This window comes from Musca domestica, unplaced genomic scaffold, assembly GCF_030504385.1.
Source record: "Musca domestica strain aabys unplaced genomic scaffold, Musca_domestica.polishedcontigs.V.1.1 21, whole genome shotgun sequence".
In the NCBI taxonomy this organism is placed as follows: Eukaryota; Metazoa; Arthropoda; class Insecta; order Diptera; family Muscidae; genus Musca; species Musca domestica.
Window position 1 is genome coordinate 9,436,366 of NW_026712258.1, and position 9,453 is coordinate 9,445,818.

At 34.9% G+C, this 9,453-nt stretch overlaps 1 protein-coding gene across 2 annotated transcripts in view; it reads right to left on the reverse strand.

Moving 5' to 3' along the window:
- The window catches only part of LOC101893835 (zinc finger protein 704), a 461,725-nt gene that overhangs the window by 36,887 nt on the left and 415,385 nt on the right, over positions 1-9,453 (reverse strand). The window lies entirely within an intron of this gene.

Genomic DNA, 9,453 nt, shown 5'->3' on the forward strand with positions numbered 1-9,453 from the left:
CTCTCTATTTCGCTATTAGGGCAACTCTACACTTAAGCATGACAAGAATATAAAATATCAAAGGCATCCCGAACAGAGAAGTATGTATTTTTGTTTACCGCTTCCAAGAGAGCGAGTTCCAGTTCCACCCGACATCGTTGTTTTTATGGTTTACCCTTATTGCAGTTGTTGTAATTAGTTGTCATTTTATTGCAAAAATCAAACGTACCACTAACTAAGAAAGTATAATTTTTATGTGGGGGGAAACCTACCAGGACATAAGATATCATTTCAGTAAAATTTCAAGTGGACTTTCTATGGGCCTAGAAAAGAAGAATGACTTCTATTCTAAAAAAACATACACTGTATGAAATTGAAGTAGAAATGTTTCTGTTTGCCTTTTGAAGTTGTGTTGCATTTACACACATCAGCTGTATTGCATTACAGCAGAATAAAAAATAAATTTCCCCTCCAAGAAGAACAAGAAGAAGAAGCAAGACAAACAAAAGAACACAAATTGCGTCATTTCTTTCTCTTTTCACAAAAGGTTATGTTAACATATTGTTATACCCAGTTTAAATTTGTTATGCCTTTAATGTTTCCATGTTTCCTTTGAACGTTTAATGTTATATCAGCTTTCACTTGGAAGTGTGAGAATTTAAAAAAAATGGAGGATAATATTTTATTAAAAAATGTATAGCAAATGTGTTGTGGGAATTAAATGTCGGGGGGTTTCTTTCTAATGGATTGTCAAACAAAATACAAAGCCTACTTAAGTCATTATCCCGAATATATTTTCAACAGTAAAAAAAAACACACACACGGGAATTTCTTAAGCTTTAATAAATTTACCCTCTCTTTAATGAGGAGGGAACAGCCAAATACAGAGATTATTCTTAAAATTTGAATATAAAATAAGGATATAAATAATTAGTCCTAAATTTTAAATTTATTCAGTTTTGAGCTTACATTTGATCTTATTTTTCCAAAAGATACACTTTTAATGATTGTATACAACACATTTAAAGTGAAATAAGTCCGGGTTTTAAAATATAAGGTGGAAAAAATATTCTGGACCACGATGGTATTAAATATGTTGATGAATAGCTCCATCTTGTCCCCAGTAAAGTAAACGAGGGCTTCCATTTAAATGTGCAATATTGAACACTCATGGGTGCAGTAAGTTGTGCGTGAGAGAGAGGGAGAGAGTTGTGCGTGAGAGACAGAGAGAGAGAGGGAGGGGAGAGTAAACGAAAGAGAGTTTCACTGCGAAATTAAGGTTATGATGCGGGGAGATCTAGAAAAAAAAAGGATTCCAGATAGTAGATTCTAAAATTGTATTTTAACCGATAAAGTGAACTTTAATACTAATCGCCTATTTAAAAAAAAAAAACAAATAATTGTTCCATTCAATCAAAGCGATAACGTCAGATGGTTTAATTTTTTAGTTTACTAAAAATATGACACTCGCCCTATAAATTTATTGAATTGATTTTTTAATTATTTGAAAATAATAGACAAGCACCAAAATAAATAAGGGTTGCCATTACCGATTTGGCGAATGCGATTACCTTGTTGATTTTGCCATAATTGCCCCTTTTTGCTTACAACTTTCTTCAAACCACGATGTTACACATAGCGCCATCTACTTATGAGTTTTGAATATTAAATTCACAATCTTCAGTTTTTAATGTCTATTTTAGTGTTTTTTATTAAGTTTATTGCAACTCTAAAATCTAGTCATGCTTTTTAAAATAACACAAGAAAATAGGACACTCTCTTCGAAATCTTATTTATGGGGCAAAATTTAAAGACTGAACAGTAGTGCTATCCCTGACATCTGATTGGATGATATATTGATGTTTTTTTGACAAAATACCACATTTCATTCGTTTACTAGTTTTGTCATGAAAAAATAGGTTAAGAACCAATCATAAATTTTGTTGTCTATGTAAATTTAAAATATGTATGCAATTCTAACCATATGACATTTAACGCCATCTTTTTATCATTGAATTTATGGCTTTGATTTTGATTCATATGGAAATGTAACAAAGGTACTCTCAATTGTTTACCCTTTATCTTTGATAATCGATGTTCAAACTTATTTTTTATGTACATATTCTTCCGAGCTCAAGTTTCGAATCACAGCTCTGACACCTCAAAAATATTCCAATCTAATAAACTCGACCTTTTAATTATAATTCAGTCGAAACAACACAAAAACTTTTGCAAATTTTTGAGAGGTTTTATTCAACCAATTTCTAATGAAGCCTTGGGGCAGCATTAATAGAGTGAAAGCAAAGTAAATAAAATATTGCAAAGGTACGTAGGAAGTATATACCGATCACTTCCTTAACAGAATATCTATTTTAATCCCCCTAAACCAATGCAAACTTCATGTGTAACCGGCTAAATGGAATTTATTTAATCTCTATTTTGCAAATATTTACTCATTTAAACACACACACGCATACACGGACAGCGTACAAGCTACAAGTTCATTGACCCAATTCCTTGAATTGAACCAGGTTTCCTGTGTAAAAGGAAAAACAAAAGTTACGTTCACATCTAAGGCTGCTCTTGCCCGGCGAACCAAAAAAGAAAAGGGATCATCTTGTAAATAAAGCTTTACCTTGCTTGCAAAGCTGTTGGCCATTTAAATGTACAAAGGAACAAAAACCACTTTCTTCTTCTCTTCTCCTTTTGGATTTTGTGTGTGCTTCAAATTCTTCTACTAAAGGGCAATGCTTTTGCTATGAATACATTTTACTACGTAGGCACGTATGTATGTACGAGTGTGTATGTGGATATAACTCAACTCAAAGTCCTTATGTCCCTAGGAGCGGTTGTTTGTCGTTTACACCGACCGGCACATCACTTGTGCTAGCCGGCTTTTTGCCATTGCCGTTGTTGTTGTTGATTTTGTTTGTTTTCTGTGGTGCATTTGCCTCAAAAAAAATGGTTGTTGTGTGGAAAACATAAACCACATTCGTTGGGCACTGGTTGTTTGCGTTTATAAAACATCCTCTTTGTTTTTGCTGTTGTTTATGTTATTTCATCTAAGGATGTTCGTAGACGACATGTTGGAGGAAGTTGGAATTTCACTATTATATCTGTGCCGAAACAATGGACAAGTCAGCAAATAATAACCAATCAAAAACAAAGAACTGAATAGAAAATCATCAAAAATGCTGACTTAACTTACGTTTTCAACATTTTAATATTTCATTTAATTTATGATTAGATTTTCAATTTACCGAGCTTTCTTTTATGGCTTTAGAACATGATTTCTGCCTAGGGGCCAGTCATCAGAGGCAGTCATCTCTCACCACCTCTTGGCAGTGGGGGCTGGCTTTCTTCAGATTACAGTTTTTTTTCTTTGATTGAAATCAGCCCGTGGCCCAGGAAATAACCTGGCTCTCTAATGAGGGCACTAGCGCTTTCTTAGACTGACGTTTTTAATTAACACAATTTTTTTTGCTGTTTTGTTGTTATTGCAGTGCTAAGAAGCCGAGACACATTATTCATTACAGACACACATACACACACACACTCACACACATATACACGATATTATTATTATTACTAGCATCAGGCTAACATATTCTTCTTCTGCTTCGTTGTAGTTGTTGCCTGCTTGTTTTGCAATTTACTATTGCTGTTTTTATGGGAAAGAGAACATCTTAATAAACATCATTTAAATGTGCAAAAACAACAGTAAAAAAACATGAGCCTGCAGTTATTTTAATATGAACAAATTGCAAAGCAGTTGAAGAATCTTAATTTGCACCATTTCTGGAGAACAAGAAGGCGAACAAAAAAAAAAAGCGGCAGCAGCAACAACAACGATGTTGTAAAAAACAAAACGCTCATAATTATAGCAAGACATGATAGCTGTGCAGACATATTGCCTTTACAAGCCCAGACAGCATGCAAAAACAGAGACACGAAAAAATGTTTTTGATTTCATTAACCCATTGGAGATGGAAGAACTGGTGTGGGCTTTCAAGAGATATGATATATCCTTCTACAGGTTATCAAGGAAAGATTTCATAAAGGCATTTCTTGAGCTAATATCCTACAATAGAGGGTGGTGTATGTGGGAGGCAAACAAATAGACAATGTCCAAATACGGACGTTTTAGACAAAACTGGCGCCCAACGTAAAAATCACCAAATACCCTATTTAATATTTAACTTATGTGTCTTCTGCGTTTTCGGTTGTGTACCTGGTCTATAACAGAGAAACTTAAATTTACTTTGGGGATAGTATACAGAATATGTTGTTATTATAGAAGTTCCCTGAGAGATTTTTTTTTCAATACAGATCTTTTCTTTCAGCGATAGAAAGCCTTTTTACCCCGTTCCAAAAGAGTTAATAATAAACGAAGTGATCCATTACATGTATCCATTTATTCATACAGGTATTTTTTCGAACAAAGCCAAGTTATTGAAAAAAACAACAAAACCCACATACACATGCACAAACATATATGTATACATATGTACATTTGTGCATGCCGTAAAAAAAAAAAAAAACTAAATAATAAAAGAGCAAAAGCTGAGAAACGCATAAAATAAAAATATTCCTAGTATTAATCATATCATGCATGAAGTGTTTTTAATGTTACAACAACAAAATCAACAAAAAAGAGGCAACAACAACAACGACAACAGGAAACAAAACGCTGACGCATAACTAAAACGCTTTTCTGAAATCATTATAGTTTTATAGGCGTATTTTTTGTGTTGTCGTTGTTGTTGTTGCTGTTGATGTTGCCCATCATAGTTACTTTGCGTTGCAGATAAAAGAGGAGAGGTCCAGCCATAGCTAATGCATCATTGTTGGAAAGTGAGCCACCAGTTATGACCAAACCCATGCTCACTTGTGTTCAACCTTTTAAGCCTTACTATTATTGCTTTGCTAGATTCGAAATGGCAGACGGTAAGGTACGTTGAAGATAGGACATCCCTGGCCCTCTTGGGAATATTTTAATGATGATACATAAAGGCTGTAATTAAATAATGACATGGTTTTCTCTTTGGTTTTCAGTGGGGGTTTTTCTATAAAACTTCTTGCCAGCAGACTCTAACAAATTTACACTGACAAAAAAAGAGTATCTATGAGAAAAAGAATCCAAACACCTTAAGCTGTAGGGTTGCCATTGAAGTCAATCTGCGATTAAAAGAGAAAATATTATAGGAATTGAGATTTCATATAATATTCATAAAATATTCAAAGGATAATCACCCGATATTGACATCAACTACAGCCTTAAGCATGTAGTTGTCATATCCATAAATAGGTCATCCAATTTTATGTGCTTCGAATGACTTTTTTTAGCCTAGCCTAGTGATAAAAAATCAGAGAATTCATTAATCTTCGTTTTTTTTTAGAACTACCCAATCCATTTCGTGTCTGGGTAGAAGTTTGTAATTTCCTGAACATCATAACCACAATAGCCGTTCGCTAATATCTGCTGAGTGAATTCCTGAAATAAGATCAAATTTCCTAGTGGGGGTGGAATGTGCCTCTAGAGGTGATACACCCGAAAGAAAGAGGGAGAGAGAGAAATTTTCTCCTCCTCAATTCACGTTAGATGATGTTGACATTATCGAAAGGAGAGAGATATATTTCCAGGCGCTTCGTCTCGACTGTATCTCGGCATTAATGTTGAAGCAATTGGATGAAAGAGGAGTAGAGTTTCCAGGAAAGTCCTAATTTTGTTTTTGGCCACACTAATAGTTTGCGATGTCTGAAAAAAGGAGGGGGTACTACTGCTACTACTGAAGGCGGGTAAGGATGATCATATATATGAGGCATTACTCCATCTAAGTATTAGAGATTGGTTTCCAGTTGTCAAGAATACAAAAACAGCATTTCCCTGTCATTTGGCGTATATCAGAATGGGACCCGTGACGGAACGTTTTGGCGCCCAAAAGCAAAGAAATAAACTTTTGCATATTAAATGTGCAAACAAGAAGGAGGAGGTGAATATTTCAAAGGTATCTAAAACCAAGAGTACTGCGATATAAAAAAAAACTATTAGATGATCAGCAGAACTGTCAGGCCGGATTCAATAGGTTTTATGAACACACGGCCACGGTGATCAATATAAGAAGATAGGATTTTTCCAAACTCGGTATCAATACCGAAAACAATATTAGTAGCTTTTGGCACAATTTAGATCGGGATGGTAGAAACTACCTCAAATTTTATTTTGTTTGGATCAACAGTGGTCGGTATGACACACCATTCCAACTGTCCAACCAAATCTACTCAACTTAGCCCAATCTCATTTTTGGCTATACAGGTTACCTTACTTTTGGTGAATTGGAATTATAAGCTGAACAAGGCTAATTAAAAAGCTACTACAACAACGACAACAAGTCAGAACAGAATGTGGCAACAACAAATTTTGTTTTAGCCGATTTAAGTCTGCGAACTTCAGCGCCATACATGAAACAACAACTAACGACCTGATTCTGTCATTATCTGAACCATCCATATCCTATCCCAACATTCTTTGCACTTTTGTAATAAAATTAAGGTATTTGAGTTGTGTGCCTTTTATAAAGAAAATAATTGTATCAAAAAAGTGTTGACGAAATAATTTGAAAGTCATTCATTTTTAAGCGTAGCCCATTGCCTGAAGCCATTGTACCTTTGGCGTCACGCAATTTATTCCACTGAGGCGTCATCATCATCTTCATCATCGCCTCGATGTGCAGACATTTATTCCAGTATAGGCTTGACTAGCTATTGGTCATCTTATAAAATCTCTCTTGCTGTTTTTTTGCTTTTGTTGTCGTTGTATGTGAATCCGAGCAAAGTGAGACGACACCAAGATATGCCTTCAATGTGGTCAGCCGGCAAAACATTCCAACTCTGCACTCTGGGATGATTTAAAAAATACTTGTGATTCTTTTTTTCGGTCTTTTGTGCGATGATGTCGGTGTCAACATTGGCCATTGTTATTTCCCTTTTCATTTTCTACTCTCCCGCTCAACACCCTAGCTTCAGTTGAGATGAAATGTATCATAACAAATTGAATGAGAATTATTAAAGATATGTTGAGACAAACGCACAAAAAAGGCAGCTGAACATATCCCTTTGATTTCAAGAGTGAAGAGAGAGAATGATCGTAGGCTGTGTACAAATTTGCGTCTTCACTTATTTTGCCTTCTGTGAGACGCGAAGGCAATCCTTCTTTTTTGTGTCTGCCGTTGAAAGAATATGTGAAAATGCCCTTCCACACATTTCAAGTTGCCCCTCTTTGTTTGTGTGTGTTACTACTACTGCTGTAGCCAGAACTGACCTCGCTAATAATTCTTGCTGTTTTTGCATGGAATTGGCGTTATTGTTGTTTGCTGCTGATTTTCGGTCATTCACATTTTAGCGCTTGAATTTCTTTTTTCATGCATTCCTTTTTTTTTATTGTCACGTTTATTTATTGTATCCATTGAGACATTTAGGTTCTCTCGCTTCGCTGCTGATTAATTCTGGAGAAACCAACAACCGGAAATACATATCAAGCGGCATGTGATCAACAACATATTCTTATGAATTTCTAAAAGATAATGGCTTTGGGGCAACGGCGAAGAATAAGAAAAGAACTCGTGCCAATGATGCAGGACGTTGTGGTTAAGAAGAAAATGAAAAACCTGAATATAAACAATCGGAAGAGATGCAGATGGATTGAGTGGGCATAATAATGAAATGAATTGAAAGAGATGAGAATTTTTGAAATTGTTATAGAAAAAGCATCTCATGATTTAGCTGCAAAATTATTTTAAATTCCAATTGGTGTGGAAATTTAATAGTTAAAACTTCTGATTGCAGATATGCCAAATATCCCTTAAAACTGGGGTGAAGGGCGATTTCTGTCACAAAAAGCAACTTACACATTTTGAAGTTTAAATCAAATATGGCGCCCAACGTATATATTGCTAGATAAAAAGCAAATAGAAGCATATGTAGGGATTACAAATATGCAGATAAGATTGGATTAATTTCTATATTTCTTAGTGGAATAAATTAAGAAGAAATCAAGACATCTCAAACAGATGATGGAATTATCCGTGTCACTGATATCTTACCATGAATGGGAAATTTTCAGCAAGTATATCTATTAGCCACCTCAATAAATTTTCTGTACATGCAGTATATTCTACAGGTTTTCTATACACCGAAGACCGTCTATAGTCTTCTATACAAAATATAGCTGAGTTTTTTGATTTTTTTTGTGGGGTCCTATACATATAATTTTTTTAAGGGATTACTGTAGTGGAAAACTTTCTACAGATCTTCCAAATTTTCACTCTCATATATATTATATATTTTATTCTATTCCTTTGATAGAATACCATCCGAAATGTGGTTTTTATTCCACTCGCTTATCTGTCAATCTGTACTAATATAAAAAAACATAAGCTTGTGGTTTGTAACTCTCTCTCTCCCTCTCTCTCTGTACAGTGTACAACTTTCGACCCATACTAGCACTACAAGAGGCCATTTATTTAATTTATAATTAGAGCTGAAAATTGTTTTTCCTTTGTTTTTGTTTCGTTTCTCTTTTTTTTCCTCCTTTTCTCCAGAGTAATTAAAAAATGCGTAACTCAGAGGTAACACTCTTAAATTTCAAAGTAAATGATGTCGGCATTTTTTTAAGACTGCAGGCACGGTACGATCCTCCAGCTACCAGTAAAGCAAGCAACCAACGGATCCATCCATGGTTGTTACAGACGAATCAGACAATAATAAATAATAAAAAAACAAGACCAAAAAATACACCAAAGAAGCAACAGTTTATTGTTATTGATGTTAATGGCTTGACTTATGAAGGAAAGTCGTGGCCACAGTAGCCACAGCAAAGACAAGCTTTCGTTGGATAAAGTAGCGGCATATGGAGATGATGATGAAGCACATTATTCACAAAAAAAAAGAAGCAGACCCATAAAGGAGGTTCGTGCCCCCCACAAGAAAAGCAATCCATCCGCACATATTGAGTGTGTGGAAAAAATATATATTTCATTTTTATGTTTATTTCAGAGCTGGCTAAAATTCAGGCAAATAGCCAAAGATCCCAAAAATGCATCAAAAAGAAGGAGTGGTCTTGGTTTTCGTTTTTTTTTCTCTTTTCTTTACTCATTTCACTAATTGCCTTCAAGTTGTGCGTGATTTTGCGTAATTATTTCTTCGATGATTTTTTTTTGTTTTGTTTGGTTTGTAAAGATGTGTTTTTCTACAGCCTATTCTCCTGAAGTTGGAGGCTAATTGATTTTTCAACCATGATTAATGGCCCCATCATTTTGTAAGAACATAATTAACAACAAAGCCTTAGGCTTGTCCAACAAACCGAACATACTCACTTAGTTACATACAGATGCTATGTTGCCTGGCTCCAGCCAACCAGCCAGCCAGTTAGCCAGCCATGCCTTTAGACATTGGCTGGTGGGTAATGATTGCATC